Source organism: Lissotriton vulgaris, chromosome 3_1 (genome assembly GCF_964263255.1).
Source record: "Lissotriton vulgaris chromosome 3_1, aLisVul1.2, whole genome shotgun sequence".
In the NCBI taxonomy this organism is placed as follows: Eukaryota; Metazoa; Chordata; class Amphibia; order Caudata; family Salamandridae; genus Lissotriton; species Lissotriton vulgaris.
Genome location: NC_141689.1, coordinates 1,440,459,434 through 1,440,481,514, shown reverse-complemented (window position 1 = coordinate 1,440,481,514; position 22,081 = coordinate 1,440,459,434).

Below are 22,081 nucleotides of genomic sequence, written 5' to 3'. Positions count from 1 at the left end.
AGGACTGACGGCGAACCTTGAGGTCGAGACTTCCTCCCCAGATGAAAGGCGGCGCCAACAGAATAAATGCCGCAAAGAGAGGAGGAAACAGAGGAGGGTTCATAAAGAAGAAGAGAGGAAGAGGAGCACTCCAAACCAATTAAACTCTGCCATTGCCCCATAATCTGTATTTGATAATACTGGTATTAATGTTACAGATCTTGATTTAGATACAGCAGAAACCCAGATCTTGGCCCTAGGTTTATCGTATTGTCCTAAGAACAATTTTAAGTACGTTCAATTTCGTATTGACATATTTAAATTTATACGTTGATAAAGTTCCACAAATTGAATAAAGTTGCTCATGTTGCCAATACTATAATTGCAGATTCTTTACCCAGCAAAAATGTGCTAATTTCTGATGTGCCAATTTTGAAAACTATCCATGTGATTGTTGATTCAGATGATGAACCTCCTTTGGCTGCTACTCAGGAAATATTGCAGTCTATGGGGCTGCCAGTAGTAGCCCAGCTAGTAGTCCTTTTTGCCCTCTTTCTACATTTTGCCCCATGATGCCTGGGGAGGCAATTGAAGTTTTTAATGATCGATGGTTGAGGATTTGAAGGAATTGAATAAGTCTATAGCTCAGAAACAAAAACGTAGAAGCTTTGCAGAGATTAGATATTCCACCCTCATACGTAAAATCAGCGATCATGGTAACATCATCGTGAATAAGCCATATAAAGGGGGTAATGATGTTGTGTGACCTCGAGATATGTACATTAAAGAGGCAGAGAGGCAATTGAACGACCCTTGTTGTTATAGGAAGGCATCCTTTAATGAACTAACCAAGTTAAGGACTTAATATACACTCAGTTGGCTCAATGGAAATGGGAGGGTCTTATCACTAAAAATGAATTTTTGTATTTGAAGAAAGACCACCCTATAACTCCAATGCTATATCTTTTGCCTAAAGTCCATAAGGGATTGTCTCCTATAATGGGGCGTCCCCATTATTTCTGCCCAGAATGGTTTACTTGAACCAATCTCTAAATATGTTGATTTCTTGCTTCACAGTTATATGGAATCTTTACCATTGTACATTAGAGATACAGGTCACTTTCTATCTAAACTTAAGGAGGTCATTTGGAGTTCAGATTACCTTTTTATTATAATGGATATCTGTTCACTCTATACTTCGATCAATCATCTGGACAGCTTACATGCCATTCAACACTTTTTGTCAAGTAGAAACATCAAATTTTATGAACACAGTAAAATGCTATTAAAGATGATTGAGTTATGCCTTTAGAATAATTTTTTCCTTTTTAACATCGAGGTTTACCAGCAGCTACGGGGCGTGGTAATGGGTGCATGCTTCTCCCCCAGCTATGCGTGTTTACACGTAGGTTGGTGGGAGGAGCATGTCCTGGATCGCGCCTCGGGCGCTGCAGGAAACCAAGGCACTGGAATCATCCAATTTTGGCATTTTATTGATGATGTGTTTTTAATTTGGCAAGGATCTAAAGAAACCGCGGAGCAATTTGTGAAGAATATTAATAAAAATATGCTCAATCTAGAATTTACGGCTACCATTAGCAAAGAGAGGGTTGAATTTCTGGATGTGGACGTATATATTTGTGATAATATCATATCATCCACACTAAACTTCACAGTAAGAGCACAGCCGGCAATTCAACTATCCATGCCTCCAGTGCCCATCCCCGCCACTTAATTAAAAGCATCCCCTATGGGAAGTTTTTAAGAATTCAGCGTATCTGCAGCAATGAGAAAGATCTGGAATTATGCTTGAATGAATCATTTCAAAGATTTATAAATTGTGGTTACAGAGAAATTGATCTTAAGAATGTATTAAAGAAAATGGTTTTAACTTCTAATGCCTCGCCACAAATGAACAGTATTGATAACACACCCTTTATGGGTGAGGTGGTGCCTATAAAAGAGGACATGACGGTTAGATTAATTACTACCTTCAGTAGTCAGGAGAGAAAGATTCGCAATATCCTCAAATCTAACTGGCTCATCCTTAAGATTGACATTACCTTGGCACCACTTTTGAGCGAGGTCCCCTGTGTTTCTTTTCGGAGGGCACACTCTATGAGGGATGCTCTTGTTAAGACTAGTCCTGAAGTTGTGAAATCTTCGAATTGGCTCTCCAATCGTACAGGCTTCTTTAAATGCAGTACTTGCAGAGCCTGCAAGTTTGACAGCAACATGAGGGAGCACTATGATGCCTTTAGTCAAGAAGCTATTAAGATTAAAGGTTTGTTTACCTGTAAAACGGATTACGCCATCTATGTTTTGAGATGTACTTGCAATTTGTAGTACATTGGGAGCACTAAGCTCCAGGTTTACAATCGCATCTTACAACACATACGTGCTATTGTTAACTCCGATCCCAGCTACTCGGTGGCGCGTCATTTTAAATTAGTGCATCAAAATAATCTCAAGGATTTTAGTTATTTTGTTATTGACGCAGTCCCAAGCTCTAAGAGAGGTGGTGATAGGAAGTGCAAACTTAGACAATTGGAGAGCCATTACATTCTTCTTCGTGATACCAAGATTCCGAATGGTCTTAACACAGGGGATGATTTATACAACTTTTTATGAATATTTTTATAATGTTTATAATAAGTATTTGCATTTCTGAATTGTATTGTCTCTTGGTTAGGGGCAGGCTTGTTCCCTTACTAGTAACTGCTACATTTTCCGACTTCTCACTTCTGCTATTTGGCATATGAATTTTAAGCTAAATTATATTTCAATAAATCTTATTGGGAGCCTTTTATCATGCTTTTATCTGATTTTTAACTAGTTTTTCTAGTGTTTCTAGTTTTACTGGTTTTTTATCTTGTGGAGATGTGGTTTGGGGTTTCTGGTGGCTATTTATTGGACATTTGTTTGATTAGTGGCACTTTAGATACTTATTTGATGATTTGAGCCTTCTTTGATGAGGAATAAATATTGAGCAGGACATTAATTATTGCATGCAACTAGACATGTATTCCTTGTCCTTTTCATTGTTGTTTCAACCACGATAACTGTGTACCTTATGTAATATCCGGGGTTTAATATGGAGTTTTTGTTAAAACTATTTTTTATGAAATTGCACTTGCACTTTAATGATGGTTTAGACATTCGCTATTGAGATATTTGAGTTAATATATCTCAGATTTAATAATTAATTTTATCAGCACTTTTGCATGTATTTAATGCGACTGTTTGCACATTTTTGCTCTACCTAACATGTATTTTCTACTTGTAGCTTATTCTGTAGATCTGTCGAATGTAGAAGATATATGGGCACTAGCCCTTTATTTTCTGTTCTCAATTATGGCTTTTACTATTACTCTATAAATATAGAATATATAAATTGGTAAATAGCCCTTAATTGATGATTTTTCCACAATGATGTATTACTGATGGATTATAATTCGACTGAAAGTAACGCTACTGACAGTATGGGGCAGATGTATCATCACCATCATTTGCGATTCTTAAATAGTGATTTTTTTAGAAATCGCTATTTGAGAATTGCAAAATGGTATGTATCTAGAAATTCGCTATTTTTTAGCGATTTCTTAAACTTCCTTAATTGCGATTAGCAAATTGCTAATCGCAAATAAGGAATAATTTCCCATTCATTTCTATTGGCCAGGAGGCCCATAGGAAGGAATGGGAGGTTATTCTCAATTTGTGATTCGGAATTTGCTAATCGCAAATTGAGAATAATTTCAAGGGTGCAAGGGTGTCTTAAGGACACCCTGCTGCACCCCTGAAATTTACATGTGTGCACATATGGCGCACATAAATGCCCTAAGGGCATGTATGAGCGCCACATGGCACCTTTACAAATGCCAAAAGGTGCATTTGTAAAAGAATTCTCAAATTACCACCAACTACAAGTTGGGGGTAATTTGCGATTTCTTAGTGTAAATTTGCAATACTTAATTGCTTCATACATAGCATTTAAGGAATCGCAATTTGCGATTCCTTAAATGCTTATGCAATATTAATATTGCGATCGTTTTTACATGATACATTCCATTTTTACATTTTTTTGTCACAAACGCTGCTTGTTAGCGATTCACAGCATTTGCGACAAAAAAATGCTTTGCTACATCTGCCCCCATTGTCTTTAATGTTTATGCTTAGTTGGGAGGGGCATGTGTATACATTTTGCATTTAAACTCTCTGGTTTCTTGGTGCATCATGTGATCAAGACCAGGTTGCCCCGTTCGAAACGCGTCATGCTGCCAGAGGAGGAATAAAGCACTTTTTCACTTTCATCTGCGCAAAGAGTGGTCTGTACCTGTTGTCCATGGATGTTTCTGCAACTTCGGGATTTTTGGATTATATATATATATATATATATATATATATATATATATATATATATATATATATATATATATATATATATATATATATATATATTCACTGAAAAAAAACATAGGTTATAGACCATATATAGTTAGGAATTAGCATTTACAAAACCTTAAAAATTCACTGAAAAAACCATAGGTTATAGGCCATATATAGTTAGGGATTAGCATTTGCAAAACCTTATTTTACTCACACAAAACCATTGAAATTCGCATATATAGTTAGTTGCACTAACTTTATATCGCGCACCCGCAATCCACTGCTGATGATGTCACATATTACATCATTCATGACATGGTCAGTGACATCACTGATGACATCACTGATGACATCATCCAGTGACTGTATTTTTCTTTAAAGTTAAAATATGTCTTACATATTGAAGAATGAGTGGATGTATAAGTGTCTGGATGAAGGATTTAGTAGGTGCATGACTGACTGTATGAGAGAGTGATTAAATGTGTCTCACTGAGTGCATGGGTTAGTGACTAAACTGTCTTAATTTGTGCATCATTATATCTGTTGTTCTGTAAACTGCTGCTTGTGTTGATCATTTGCTATATGAGTAACTATATGGGTTATTGATTGGTTGGCCAAGTATTTGTATGGGAGAGTGAGTGTGTGTGTGGGGGTGGCTGGGAGGTGTGTGACTCTGTGCATAGATGTGTGAACAGTTGATTCACTAGATGTATGGGTTCAAAACTGCATGTGGAAACAGCTGTATGGGTGGTTGACTGTGTGTATGAGTGTATTGGTGAGTGAATGGATATCTCAGTGCTACATGTCAAAGTAAGTACATATGTAAAACACAGTACATGTGAGAGTTGACATATATAAATTACTGTGTATAAGAGCCAGTGAATGTGTGAGTGGCTGCATGGATCATTGAAAATTTGTATCAGTGATTGTATAAGAGAGTAAATATGTGTTAGAATATGTTTGAATAAGTAAGGTGTGTATAACTGTATAGTTGAGAAAATGGAGGAGTGATTGATTATTTGCATGACTGACTAGATGTATGAGTAACTCCATGGATGAGTGACAATCTGTGAGTGTCTATTTACCATGAGTGTATCTAAGATTATATTAGAGTCTGAAGAGGTTCATTGTATTATCACATGAATGATGTCATCAGTGATGTTGTCAGTGATGTCATTTGAGTTGTCATCAGTGATGTCATCAGTGATGTCACTGACCATGTCATGAATGATGTAATATGTGACATCATCAGCAGTGGATTGCAGGTGCGCGATATATAGTTAGTGCAACTAACTATATATGCAAATTTCAATGGTTTTGTGTGAGTAAAATAAGGTTTTGTAAATGCTAATCCCTAACTATATATGGTCTATAACCTATGGTTTTTTCAGTGAATTTTTAAGGTTTTGTAAATGCTAATTCCTAACTATATATGGTCTATAACCTATGGTTTTTTCAGTGAATTTCAATGGTTTTTTAATAGCAAATATCAAAAGCTGTAAAATGTATTCTTCTTTTAAAGGAAAAATATATTTTATATGTATTTAATATAATTTTTTTATGTATATTTTTTTTTATAATTTTTTTTTGTTTGGCTACCGGTCCGCGCACCGGGTAGCTTCCCGTTAGCTCAATTTGGTGCCGCGACCCGGTCCGCGAACCGGGATACGTTTCATTAGCGCAACTGCCGCGCAAGAAAACAACATCGTGACGCGTCGCGTAAACGCGACGTACCGCATTGCCGTGTAATGCGTCTTATGATGCGCCGCGTTAGCGCACCCGGAAGTGCTCCGGAGCGCGAACTGAGGCGCGAAGCACAGCGCCCCGGAAGCGCTCCGGGTGCGTAGCGGGATGCGTAACGTAAGCATAACAGGTCATGTGACTTGTTCATAAAGCTTTTCATTGGTTCATTTTACTTTTGGTTTCCTAATGATGTAAGGCTAGGCCATATGACCTAAAAATGACACTTTTCAAAGGTTTAGAACATTTTTTTTCCCAAATGATGAAAGCCCCACCTTTTTTCCTCACTCTGACTTTCATTCTTATGAGAGAAAGACCTACTTTGGAAATTTGCAAAAATGGCAAGTGTTGTAGCTGCAGCTGCTGGAGCTCCTCCACCACCACCACCACCACCAAAAAAGGATGGACCACCTCCTCAGGTCCTCATTAATCAAGAGGAAGAAGAAGAGGAAGAAGAGGAAGATCAGCAAGTGAGAGGGCCGTTTTTGCAAGAAGAACCAAGGAGGTCCCATGTCAAAGTAAACTACATCTGGCAATTCTTTACATATCCCCAGGGCCAAAAAAAAGTGAATGCCCGTTATGTCACTTGTTTGATCTGTGACAAAGAACTATCCAGAGGAACAGATAAAAAATACAGCTATGGGAATTACACCATGCATCGCCACATGGAGAGGTGGCATCCTATTAATTACAGTGCTGCACAGGTACGTGACCTACAAGAAAACCCCCCTCCTGTGGCCAGTACATCAGCTGAACAGACAGTAATGGGACCAGAGGCGAGGGAGACGGTCTCAAACATACGGATGAACTTTGGTAACATGAAACATACCTGTATTTTTTGCGGCAAGTTAATTTCCTATGGGGAAAAAAGTATAACTCTCATAAATACAGCTTATGAAAATCATAAATGTTCAAAACGGCCCCGAAAGTAAATTATCTTTTTTTTTGTTGCTCCTGTTGAGCCCTTCATAATGACTGTTTTTCGTTTCCCCCCCCAAAAAAATAAAAAAATATATAAAACCGTTCTTAAAATACAAAAAAAGACAAAAAATGTTCATAAAAATAATAAGAAAATGTAAAACAATAAAAAAAGTTCTTTTCAGAACTACCTCCCATTTATAAAAAAAATGCTAGAATGTTTAGCACTCTGGCAACCTCTTTTTTTAAAAAGTTCGCTTCCTGGTTCGCCCCCCGGTACGCGAACAGGAAGCGAAACAAAAAAATTTTTTTAAAAAGGAAGAGTGAGTATAAGGGAAGAAGACAGAGAGAATAATGTTAAAAGATAGCTAGAGGGAGTAACACAGAGATACTGTATAATAGATAATAGAAAAGGAATGAGGGAAGTAGCAAAGGCAGGAAACTGAGGGTTAAAGAAATGAAGCAGTGGAACTAATAAAAGTTAAATGTGATAGAGATGTAACGGAATGAGTACTAAACACTTACCTTATAATTGTCGTTAACTTAGTCACTTGTTATTTTTATACTTTCAATCTGTGAATGAAAGAACACAAATTTTAAAATTGATAGAAGGTAGTAAAAGATGAGTGAGCATGAGACAAGATGAGTACATATTAAAAATCACAATTCAAAGTACAGAATTATTTATACATATTAAATGGTTTATTTTTGCTGTTCTCAGAATATATCTAATTTCACTAAAAACAGTGAGTTGAAGGTATTCCTCATATAACAGGTGGGAAAAAAAACACAATCAGAACTCCTCAAAAGAAACTTACTTTCCATGACGTCAAAGGATGTCCTATGAACAGCTTATACTCTGTTGTGCTGTTATTATTTTCAGCCCGCCACTTTCTGAAAGATAAGCTCCATCGTTTTAACTAAAATGTGACATACAAAGCATTTTAAAACAGCACACTAAATTACAGCAACACCTAGAATCATTATAGTCCAGTTATCTACCCTAAATTCTCACTTCTGAAAACAAGTCAAAAGGCAACATTGCTTCATAGTCAAATAGTAATCATTGCCGAAAGACCAGCCTTTTTTACATTTCAAATAAGCTGTGTAATATCCTGATGTTGTCAAAGGACCATCTTATCATATAATAGCTGCAGATACAAATGTTCTTCCTGAAATCGACGCCTGTGTAGCCAAAACATTTTTAATTAGACTTGACAACTTATTTACATCCGGTTTATATAGTTGGAATTGTAAAATGACATTTCACCCATAAGTTTCTATAAATAATGTGGACAGCATTGCAGACTTACATTACCTCTACTCCTTCTTTTGATCTGCTGCTTGAATTAGCTTATTAAAACAAACAATTTTCGCTCTGTGCTACACTTATCCACAAGGCTATATAGTGTAGGAGCCATTAGAACCTCTTGAAATTCCGCAGAACAAATCCCGAGATTTCTTCCCTAAAATTTTGGTTGTTAGAACACCAGGTAAGAATTTTTAAGGTGAAAAGGCAATCTTTTTTTGAAAGTTAAAACAGAATCATTGCAGAATGACCAGCCGTTTCCAGACTTCAAATAAGATGTGTAATGTTCTGATGTTGTTGAAGGACCCTCATGATATATAATTGCTGCAGTTAGAAAAGTCCTTCCTGATATTGACAACTGAGAAGCCACAACATTTTTAATTAAAGTTGTCAATTTTGTTCCATCAGGCCTACATCGTTGGAACATTAAAATGACATACTGGCCATATCTTCATATAAATAATGTGGACAGCATTGCATACTTACATTGGCTACACTCCATGTTTTGATCGGCTGCTTTTACTAGCTTATTAAAGGATACTGATTTACTGTCTGGCAAAGTTAAATATATAAATCTTTCTGAGTCTACACTAGTAGTACTTGATAACGTTTAATTCTCGCAGTCATGCTGCCATTGATAAGAAAGGCCAAACAGATGATCTACATCTACACCTTCATCTTGCAATACATTAAGCATATACATTAAAAACTCCTGACAATCTTGCTGAATATTTTGAGAGAATTGTGTTTGACCTGAACATTTGTCTAACAGATTTCGAATTTCAGACACACTTTCTACTCTTGTTCTATCAGCGCTACATTTCTCTAACACAGAATTCAACAAACAGCAAAAACTTTGATCCGAATTGATCACAATCTGTTCTTTTAAAGTTTCTAGAGAAAAGACAACATTAACCACTACATTAGCATAGCAGTTGACACCAGAAATATTTTCAAATTGAAAACCAACAACATCTTCAACAGAATTCATTTTCTTTCTGCTTACAATTTTGGGTTCATCGACTTTTGGTCTTTTTGCTACAACCTCCCTACTATTAGTGATATTTCTTCATTTCCAGCCTACCACACGTTTCTCAAACAAAGGATATTGAGGCAAATGTGGCGCATACTCTCTTCTTAACCTCTTATATTCCTTAACGCAATCTAGATCCGCACAAATATTTGTGACATCACACTCAATCAAGTACAAACCCGATAAAGTTCTGACTCGTGACAATGCTACATAAGCCATACCCTCCTTGAACACAGAACTGCCAATGTTCACCAAAGCACCGTCTACACTTAAACCTTGTGATTTATGGATTGTCACTGCATAAGCCAAGCAAACAGGAAATTGCTCACGGCGAACATATAAGTCTTTTACAAGCAAAAACCTAGCTGTGCAACGACCAATTAGCTTTACTTCCTCAATGCCATCAAATTTAATTTTTAAAAATTCAATTCCATCTCTATTTCTGTATTTCTCAAAATCAATAACATTACCAATAGATCCATTTACCAGACCTCTTTCAACATGTAAATTCCTTCTCAAAATAATACAGCCATTTAAGCACACATTCAGAGTCTTTTCAAAACCAGCAGTTTTAGATATAGTCTTCTCTAATGAATCCAATTTAGATTTCAAATTCTCAGACAAAACAATTGTTGCACCCATATGCTTTATTCTGTCAATAGCTTCCAGTTTCACAATCTCTTGGTTTTCTAAATTCAACATTTTGTTGTTGAAGATGGAACATTCTGCAAGAGTTGGCATCAAACATATTCCCGATTTCTTCTCAGTAATTTTATGAAAAATATTCTCTGGCAGAACGTCTTCTTCTGGATACAAATTTGACAGTAATTGTGCATGTAAAGCTTCTTTCCCACGCTCAGTCACTTTCCCGATTCTAACATCTTGTAGAATATTCTTGTAATCTTCATCCTTCGCCTGACGCATATTTTCATGCAGCTCAGCATAATTGAAGTTTAACCATATGTTAACGTTGCCAATGCTCCCTAGGCACTTCCTGGTATCTTCATGCGTAAGCAGTTTAAACACTGGTTGTCCTTTCACTGGTGTCAGCTGCAGAAGATCACCGAAAACAATGATGTGTTTGCCACCAAATAACACATCATACTCTGTTTTAAGAACTTCCTGCATTCTCAAATGTTCAAAGGCAAGCATGACATTGGAAACCATGCTTACTTTGTCAATGATAAGAAGTTTCATCTTCTTCAGGACTCTAGATACTTCACAACAAGCATCTCCCGATAACTTGTGGTATTGTAATTTGTTATCATGCTCCACTGGCAGCATCAGTAGCCGATGCAAAGTAATACCTTTAATATTATGTGCTGCCAGTCCAGTTGGAGCGGTGACAACACAAGACAATGATGACTCAGTCCTTTTCTGCAGATAACATGAAATTGCTTTAATGAGGAAACTTTTTCCAGTTCCTGCTTCTCCACTCACGTACAGTCGGACAGGCTTCAATGACGTACATGAGCACTCTTTCTTCTCATGACTTAATCCATGATCAATTTGCCTGGTAACTTTGTCATATATTTTCCTCTGCTCAACGTTGAGTTGTCTTTCTAAATCTTCTAAGTTAACTGCATCCTCCTGAGCATGTGCCATGGCTCTTTCCACTTCAATCATGGCAGTGGCAGCTTCATTTTCGATAACTGGTCCTCCTAGTGCATCCTGACTCAATGAAACAGAACTCTGACTGTCCTGAGAACTGTCTCTAGCAATCTCGGCTGCAATTGTTGCTTCCTGCTCGATTTCTGCATTCAACATTTCTAGATATTTTGGAAAAACAGGACATTCTATGGAGTCCTTGGCTGCATTGAAAGAGTCTTCATAACAGAGGAAATCTCCAAGCAGTTCCTCTTCTGCACGCCAAGGCTTGAAAAGTTGCAAAAGAGCTAAATAGAAAAACTCTTTTCGTTCTGGAGATTCGCAATCCAATTTTCGATGATTTACCAATAGACATTTTTTTTGCTTGACCAGACATCCCTCACTTCCAATTACAGCATACACTCCTTTATCAATATCTTCTGTGATGTTCCTCTTGAAAATATCATTTTGTAGAACCTCATACAGACAAACATTTTCCAGGTGACTGCTTCTATTTGGATAATATGTATCCAACATGTTGGTCTTCAAAATATCTGTACTGCTTGGCTCCTTCTCCGCCAAATACTCAATTTCCCGTACAGGTTTCAGAACTCGATTACGCGTTGCAGCAAGACCAAGACTTGCCCAAATGATACTCCTAGATTTGGCATAGAGACTTGCTGAAGATAACCGGTCAGAACATTCGTAAGCTCCGATTTCTCGGTGCGACAACATCTTCAGACTGAAACTGTACAACTTCTTACTGAGGCTCTTTTCATGGGAAATGCCCCCCCACATATCCTTGAGTTCTGTCTTTTCTTTTTTTGTGATGTAAGACGTCACATACCGAGCCACTGCCATACAGTTGTCAGCCACAAACTGTATATCCATGTTAGCATTCCACATGGACAAAATCACTGGGTTGTAGTCATTGATGTTCTTGGACTCTTCGTTTCTTTTCAAATTGTATGTATTTTTGGGTGATTTCCTTGTCACATTATGTCGCAGCAAAGACATCAAATTGTTCACTCTTCCTTTAGATATCACCGATCGTGGAAATCCAAAACGACATTTTGTATAGTACTTGTTCTTGTTTCTGAATTTACGACGACAGTACTTTCCACAACGATGGCTTTGAAACCATAAAACTTGTTCTCTTAGACTTTTGTCTTCCTTTGTCTTTGGAACAGCACATGTAGAATGCTGTTCTATGAAATTAATCACTAAGTCATCGGGATCTGTTCCAAATTTGGGTGCATCTTTGATCCATAGCACCATATGTATATGAGGAGCAACTCTTGCTTGATACTCCTTTCTCCAGAAGAAATCCAACACCTCTCCAAGAGGTGGATTTTTTTTGTTCATGATGAAAGACATCATAGCTTCAAATCTATGATTGAAGTACCTGCATACATTCACTGGATCCAAAGAGCACAGTTCTCCGGGTGTCTTTAATTCAATATTTTCAATGTTTCCATTTGCCTCTCGTAGAAATTCAAGTAAGTCTTCCCAGCCAGACTCAGCACAGCTGAGAGTGAGGAACCATGTGAGAGTTCCTAAGTTCCTCAGCATACATTTTAAGTCACCATGACGACGGTACCAATACTCATTAGTACCACGCTGACATGCCTTCAGATTAATCAGGTGAGAATCCAAAATACTGTCTTGCACATTGACTTTATCCATAAAGTCCCTTGCTGCGATATTTCGCAGTTGTACACCACTTTTCAGGATGTGGTTCACTGCATAAGACAGTCCAGACAGATCACTTTCAAACAATAGATGAAACAAATAGGGAATACATTGACGAAACCTAGGATCTTCTGCATACAATCGTAAAGTCCGGTATTCAGAAGCAGGAATTTGATCAGGTCGCTCATCATATCGTCCTCCTTGACCTGTGGGAAATAACTGTGGAAAACACAGAGCTTCCAAACTTTCCTCCCAAACACTAATGGGACTCCCTTTGGCTTGTTTCATTTGAAACAACTCAATAGCATTCCCCGTGACTTCCTTGGAATGCAAAGGATGAACACTATAATGTTCATATATTTCTTCATTTTTAGAGGCTTCTACTTTCTCAATTTGTCCAACACACAATTCGCTGTCTTCTTCTTCACTTACTTCCTCTTCTGCAACACATACATTCTTGTAGTACTCATTGTTTTTTTATCAAATACAATGTTGCCTTTTTGACTTTCCAAACATCCACTAAATCTTGCCAGATTTTCTTACTCTTTGTCGGAACCCCATTAACTAGGATAACCAGAGGTTCCTCTTCCACTTTCTCTACTCCAATTGTATTAATGTTTTTCTTCAAATCTAAAGGCAAATAAACAACTCTTCCCTTTAATCCTCTCTGTAAATCTGATGGAGGCAATTTCCCTGTCTTTGGCTCCATTCGTACAATAGCCTGAAAGGGATGCACACTTTGAATCAAAATAGATTCATAAGTATTTAAATCCTTCAATTCAGAAGGAATGTCAACCAATTCCAGATTATTATAAACCGCTCTAGCAAGCATCCGGTGTTGGTTTAATTTGTTAAAACAATAAGTACACATACGTTGGTCCGATCCCAAATCAAAATAATTTTCTACCATCAAGTATGTGGCAAAATCCTTCCATTCACTATTGTTTTCCATTATACTTTTTGCATATAAATCCACTAACTTAGTCTGATTCTTATAATAAGTCCGTCGACAACACACACAAGTGAAATTAGGCCTCTCACTTGATTTCACCTAAAAGATGGAAATTTCCTTGTGAAACTTATCAATATTAGAAATCTGTACACTCTCTTCCACATTACCTTCTTCTACTGGGTCAATTTCAACATTGTTCTCTTTACTAGCAAAGTAACAGAACTCAATTTCTTCACAAACATTCTTCACATGTAGTTCTGAACCATGCAAAAGAGCACTTCTCAATTGCTTAAGCATAATTGCTGGACTTTTAGCATAATACAACATTCTCACTAATTTCCTCACTTTATTATGATGCACTGCAAGCATCCTGAAATGATGAAAAACACTCTGGCATACTCTTCTGGAAAGACAAGCCAGTGAATGCCCATGCAAACCTGTTACTTCTCTCACTCTGCAAGGATCTAATTCTTGCAAAAACTTCATTTTCTGTTTTAAACTTTTCTTATTAAATGTACGAACAAAATCACAAAGCAAATTGATGGAATCCTGTCGCACACTACAAATACTACTACATTTCCAGGTGTACACTGGACCCTTAGGACGTCTTCCTAAAACCTCATCACCTAACACCTCTTCTGCATCTGCAGACACAAGTTTTTCTTTTTCAACCGGACAACCATCTTTACCTCATATGCTCGACCACTGGTGTCAACTGTATGCACCAAATCATTGTCCTGGAAGTAACTCTCCTCATTGAAAAATGCCTCACAACTTAAACTATGCATCCATTCTCCTGAGAAAACTTCACAAAAACTACTACTATTAACTACTCTCTTCCATCTACTATTTGATTTGAAATCAGAAATTACCTTGTTTAGTTTCCTAATTCTATTGATTACCAAAATAAATAACTTTCGCTTAATTTCGAAAGCCTGATCAATAATTTTCTCTACATTTTTCTTTTTCTTATAAAATGCCACTTTCTGTTGGCCTTTCTTAAAAAATTTTAACTGATTGACAATTATCCGGTTGCGGAACATTCGCCTACGAATGTCCCTGAATTGATTTTCCCTTCTACTGCCATGCACAGACTTATCTCCTGCTCTAGCAGAAACTTTTTTGACGGGCCTTTCCTTTTCCTTTAAATTGTCTCTCTTCTTCTGCACTAAAACATGTTCAATACTGGTATTTTTTTGTCTGCAAATTCTTTTTAAAAATGATTTCATTTTCTTACCCGGAGCTTTTTTGGCGACTTGAAACGATTTCATAGTACAGGACTGCTGCAAATCTTTACCAAGGTGGAGTGTAAGTCGCTTTGCTTCTTTTTGTTTTTTCTGCCTTGAGGGCATTTTTAAAGTTTTCAAAAGATCTTCAGTTAAATCTGTGGAAAAATTATTAAAAAATTGATATTAACCACTATTACCAAACAGTACACCAATAACAGTAGGCAAACAATTAACAGACTAGTTGTCAATTCTACCTACAGTAATTTAACAACATAGACAAAGGGGGCGTATTTACAAGGCCCTTGCACCATGGGGGAAGTGAGTTAAAATTCCAAGCACACATGGGGTCGTATTTACAAGGCCCTTGCACCAGGGGAAAGTGACTTAAAATTGCCAAGCAGACATGAGGGCGTATTTACCACACCCATGCACCAGGGGGAAGTGAATTAAAATTGCCAAGCACACGTGAGGGCATATTTACAAGGCCCTTGCACCAGGAGGAAGTGACTTGAAATGGCCAAGCACACATGAGGGTGTATTTACAAGACCCTTGCACCAGGGGGAAGTGACTTAAAATTACCAAGCACACATGAGGGCGTATTTACAAGGCCCTTGCACCAGCATAAGGTGTGGCCTATCCAGAGCTATGCTGGATTGTCTGGCAGCCATGGTAAAACCAAAAAATATCTAGGAGCAAAAAGGCAGGTCTTGCAGTCACAAAAGTTTGTTTGAGGCGAGGCCTACTCAGGGTTGCAGATGAAATTTTGGCTTGTTGAAGAGTACAGAGGACATAATACATGTGCAGGCCAACAGATGAAGTAAGTCATGTCCACTGTACACTTGAACAAAGGCCAGACCTCCTCTGTCTCCCTGGACAGGCCTAAACCTCATCTGCACAATGTGATTAGTAATGTTAGGAAACACAGGTGATGTAATTGAAAAACGTGCAAATATTTTTGCTCATTTCACAATCACATCACCTTAGGTATCTCATTGAGCAGATATAGTCTAGCATATCCAAGAGTACGCAGAAGGTGAGGACTGTATGCAGCAGTGCAATGTACATAATTCTCCTCCTTTGACAATTAGAGAAGCCTCAGCATATCCATGCCCCCTAAACAGTCCTAAATGTATATCATTATTATCATAGTGACTATGAAACTCTAGCAGTACATATTGTGAAAGTTAAATGACTTCAAGAAACGAGTTTTTAAACCATCAAACAAGCAAATTATTCTCCCATATTCATGTTGGGAAATGAAATATTTATTTAAAAAAGCAAACCCCATGTTGTCCTTCTCATAAATGTGAAAAGTATTTCTTTTTTTAAAAAAAAACGATTTTCTGGTCATAATTTGAAAACACAGCACAGCTCCTATGTACAAGCACACCCTAGCTGGCTTCCTTATTTTCTCCAAAAAGCATACTAATCTCTTTCTAAATAAATAAATCTTTTCTCACCTTAGCACGATTTTTAAACACAACTTGTAGGCAAATTAGTCTCCCAGATTCATGGGAGAAGTACTTTAAAATTGTCTAGCACACATAGGGGCGTACTTACAAGGCACATGCACCAGGGGAAAATGACTTAAATTTGCAAAGCACTCATGAGGGTGTATTTACAAGGACCTTGCACCACCTTTAAAGTCACTTTTAAAATGGGGAAAATGGCGTGAATGTGTCTCATAAGCCTTGTAAATATGCCCCCATGTTGACTATGTAACTCTTGCAGAACATATTGTGAAACCTAAATGACTTCAAGAAACGAGTTTTTAAACCAACAAACAAGCAAATTATTCTCCCATATTCATGTTGGGAAGTGAAATATTTATTTAAAAAAGCACACCCCATGTTGTCCTTCTCATAAATGTAAAAAGCATGTCTTTTTGTTAAAAAAACGATTTTCTGGTCATAATTTGAAAACACAGCACACCTCCTATGTACAAGCACACCCTGTCAGTACTAATACTTCGCATTATCTATAATTATAATTTATCAAATAAGCAAAATCGTTTTGGAAAAAATATTGAAAACACTTGACACAAAACAACATTTTAAATGCACAGCTGGCTTCCTTATTTTCTCCATAAACTATACTAGTCTCTATCTAAATTAAATGAATTTTTTCTCACCTTAGCAAATGCTTTTTGAATTTCAAAACAGTCTCAGACACACACCAATTTTTCTTTAGCAGAGCAAAGGGTATGCACTCCAGAGGCTGCAACCAACAAAGGCACAGAAATGCTGTATTTCATCACACATATCTCTCATGTCACCCAATCAAAACTCTTCCCTCGCTTTTTTCAAATCAACAGCCTTCCCCCCTCTGCCCTTTCCATAGCAACTACCTCCTGAAAGACCTCTCATGTTTACAAGCTCACACAACAATGTTTCAAATGAACTCTTAGTACACCTGCTAATCCACTGCAATGTTTCTTAAAATATTTTTTTCTTAACCATTCAAATTACATCTTTCAAAGAACACATCCATGCACCCTAACCTTCTGTTTTCAGAAATGGAAATCCACCAATCACTGCTAGTGAATCATTAGCACTGAAACTCCACATTTTTTTTTCTTTACAAACTCCTACTGTTTCAACTGCCATTTCATTCCCACACTTCATCTGACCGCAGCAGAACCTCCTCTCACCATGTTTTCTGTCTGTATTCTTGGACATAGCTACATCCACTGGGCTCACAGATATGCTGATAACAGAAATTTACACAACCTCAATTTACAAAATGTGGAAATCAAATGGATTGGCCAAAGAGGATTAAGATGTCACCAATTGATACCATTGGTGAAAACCTTTTTACATTTGCCAAACCCTGACCTCATAATAGTGCACTGTGGAGGAAATGATTTGGGCACTTTGACTGGGGTAGGTCTGGAAATGCTCTTAAAGGACACCTTTGAGCAATTAATGGCGCTTTTTCCTCAAACTGCCTTGGTATATTCCAATGACAGAAATGGAGGTGGTCCAATCAAATTTGTCCACAAATTGAGAAAGCGAGGAAGCATGTAAATAAGTCTGTTTCAGCTTCTATGAGAGACCATGGAATGGGCGCCATCTACAACAATAACTTGCGTTACTACATGCAAGATATCTGCGGAGGAGATGGTGTTCACTTCTCAGATGAGGGAAACAGAGTTTTCACAGAAAATTTAAGACTGTGTATTGGTACCTACTTATAAGTACCTAGAACTTACACAGAACCCAAAAGCTCTTTTCAGAGCTACCTTAACTATAATTACTCTTTTAAAATTTTGAATGTACCTTTTTTCACTAATTTTCACTTATGTTAGCTTCCCGGTTCGCTACCCGGTCGCGTACCGGCAGCTAACCACGCGAAAAATGTAAAACATTTTTTTTCGACATATATGAGCCTCCTCAGCCACCCTCAGAAAACCTAGGGGGTCAGGCTACGTCTCCCGTGCCCCCTTATACCCTATCCCAACATTCTTTATCCTCCATCTTGTATCTAAATTCATCCGAAACACAAGATGGCGGACTCCCGTTACGATGCCGGTTAGTTTCCCGATACGCTATCCGTAACGCTACCCGGTTCACGTACCGGGTAGCGCTTCTACCGCGAAAAATCAATTTTTTTTTATTTGCCCCACGGGACCCTTTAATAACCCCCACATCATTCCTAGGGGGTCAGGAGGGGTCTACCTTGCCCCCTTTCATTAAATTCCCCCTTCGTTTTTCTCCACCTCTTGTCTCTCGATCCTACCGAGAGACAAGATGGCGGCCGGTCCGGACTGTTTAGAATGTTGACAGACACCGGAGAGCCAATCAGCTTCACTTCGCGAAGTTCCGTTACGCGTCAGGTATGCGAACCGGGGCGCTAACCGGAGCGCTGTCACAGATATATCTGTTTTTTTAAAACGTTAATTTCTCAAAATCCACTGGAGCACATATATTGAGACATAGCAAAGGCACGTCGGGCAAACCATATCTACAATTTTGCCAAGTTTCGTGTAAATCCATTCAGCCGTTCGAGCTAAAAGTGAATCCAACCACCCTATGGAAAAATGAATGGGAAAAACGCGTTTTGGGACCCCCCTTTCTTCTCGGCCCCCCCTTGACAAAACCCCCCCAAATTTTCAGGGGCTGCTCAGAAATAAAATGTGCAATCTTCCAGATCATTTCAGCCAATTCCGTCCACAAACGCCAAAGTTATTCGACATAGAATTTTCAGAAATCCCATAGGAAAAAAATCCTAACTATATATACCTACTGGCGACTGCCAGTAGGTAATATATATATATATATATATATATATATATATATATATATATATATATATATATATATATATATATATATATATATATATATATATATATATATATATATATATTCACAGAAAAAACCATAGGTTATAGTGGATATATAGTTAGGAATTTGCATTTACAAAACCTTGAAAATTCAATGAAAAAACCATTGGTTTTAGGCCATATGTAGTTAGGGATTTACATTTACAAAACCTTATTTTACTCGCATAAAACCATTGAAATTCCATATATAGTTATAAGCGCTAACTATATATCGCGCACCCGCAATCCACTGCTGATGATGTCACATATTACATCATTCATGACATGGTTAGTGACATCACTGATGACATCACTGATGACATCTCAAATGCATTTGCTGACTAATCATGCATTGCGGCCGTTTTTTATCGCATTTGCGATAAACCTTGCTAATAGCAAGGTTTATGTGCGATAAAATTCGCCGAAGTGCGGCGATAATTATTGTCTCTAAACAAGTTAGAGACAAAAATTACCGCTAGTTGTTGGAAATATGCCCCCGGGTTTTTCCTTGCAGGAATCGGGAAACGAAAGACTAGCACTGAAATCAGTAGTCTCACACCTGAATCGGGAGGGTTGGCATGTCTGGATACTCTACAGCTGGAGCCATACACTACATCCGCAGGGCTAGGTGATAGCCTAGGTCCGGCCTGGACAATCGGACACAGAGGAAGAGAAGTGTCAGAGGGTGCGGTAGTGAATAGGGTGAAAGGGAGGTGTCGAACGGGCACAGGGTGTGATTCTCAGAGAAGAGCAGCGCAGATGGGGGAAGTATATGGCCCATGCATGAGAGAGAGAGCGGGGGTGACCATTGCGTGGGGGAGATGCGTGCGAGGGTGGGGAGCCATGCTGAGAATCGACGGCGTGCAGAGAGTGGCCCTGGTCAAGGCATCTAAAATGGCTGCCGTGCACGACAAAATTGTGGCATTGGACAAAAACGCAAGATGGCGCAGACAATGTTTATCAATAAGGATTCATTTATAACAAAATATTTACTCGCAGTGACAAAATGGTGTTCAACACTTCCTGATTTCCATCGAATCGAACGTTAACAAACGTCACGCAGCAAAAAAAAAAAAAAAAAAAAAAAGCTCACGCACAGAGCGGTTTTTAGCCATGTTATCCAATGGAAGGTGGATAACATGGCTAAGAGCATTTGCTGGATAATGCATGAATATCGCTGACTTTTCAGCGATATTCATGCATTGTGGCCGATGTGCGGCGATAATTTTTGTCTCTAAACAATTAAAACGAAGCACAAAATGGCGAATTCCCGTTTCGCTACCAGTTTGCGGCCCAGTTCGCGGCCCGTGAAGCGCTTCTACCGTGAAAAATAATTTTTTTTTTTATTTTCCCCACGGGACCCTTTAATAACCCCAACAACATTCCTAGGGGGTCAAGAGGGGTATACCTTGCCCCCTTTCAATAAATTCCCCCTTCGTTTTTCACCTCTTCTTCTCTCTCGATCCTACCGAGAGATAAGATGGCGGCCGCTCCGGACTATTTAGAATGTTGACAGACACCGGAGAGCCAATCAGCTTTCTGTTATCCAATGGAAGGTGGATAACATGGCTAAGAGCATTTGCTGGATAATGCATGAATATCGCTGACTTTTCAACGATATTCATGCATTGTGGCCGATGTGCGGCGATAATTTTTGTCTCTAAACAATTAAAACGAAGCACAAAATGGCGAATTCCCGTTTCGCTACCAGTTTGCGGCCCAGTTTGCGGCCCGGGAAACGCTTCTACCGTGAAAAATCATTTTTTTTTATTTTCCCCACGGGACCCTTTAATAACCCCAACAACAATCCTAGGGGGTCAAGAGGGGTATACCTTGCACCCTTTCAATAAATTCCCCCTTCGTTTTTCACCTCTTCTCTCTCGATCCTACCGAGAGATAAGATGGCGGCCGCTCCGGACTGTTTAGAATGTTGACAGACACCGGAGAGCCAATCAGCTTTCTGCGCGCAAAGTTCCGTTTCGCGAAAAGTAAGCGGACCGGATCGCTGCCCAGAGCGCTGTTACAGATATATATCTTGGTTTGAACGTTAATTTCTCAAAAACTACTGGAGCACATATATTGAGACCTAGCAAAGGCACATCGGGCTAACAGTCCCTACAATTTTGCCAAGTTTCGTGCAAATCCATTCAGCCGTTCGAGCTAAAAGTGAGTCCAACCGCCCTATGGAAAAATGAATGGAAAAAACGCGTTTTGGGACCCCCCTTTTTTCTCAGCCCCCCCTTGACGAAACTCCACCAAATTTTCAGGGGCTGCTCAGAAACAAAATGTGCCATTTTCCTGAGAATTTCAGCCGATTCCGTCCTCAAACGCCAAAGTTATTAGACATAGAATTTTCAGAAATCCCATAGGGAATTAATCCTAACTATATATACCTACTGGCGAGACGCCAGTAGGTAATATATATATATATATATATATATTTCCAAAGTCTCATTACAAAGTTGTATCGTGCACTGAGAGCGCACAATACAACTTTGTAATAAGACTTTGGATTGTGATTCACCGGCACGCTCCGCCGGAGTCTGCGCCAACCCTCTCGGGTCCCAGTATCTCGGAAGGAGCTCCTTTTGGATTATATATATATATATATATATATATATATATATATATATATATATATATATATATATATATATATATATATATATATATATATATATATATACATATACCTTAATCTGACTGCTTGCGAGTTCCTCATTGCGGGACTTGGTGCACTGTGTCCGAGGCATCTTGGTTGGGAGTATAGCGACAATCCCCATTGGAAGAACTTTCCCTGTCCGCTTCCCCTGAGAACGACTCCCAGCCAATGAGAACACTTGGGAGGTATTTAAACAGCAGCTCCGTGTTGAACTCACCTTGGCACATTCAGCAACTACCCGGCACTAATGAGGCACACGCCGAAACGCG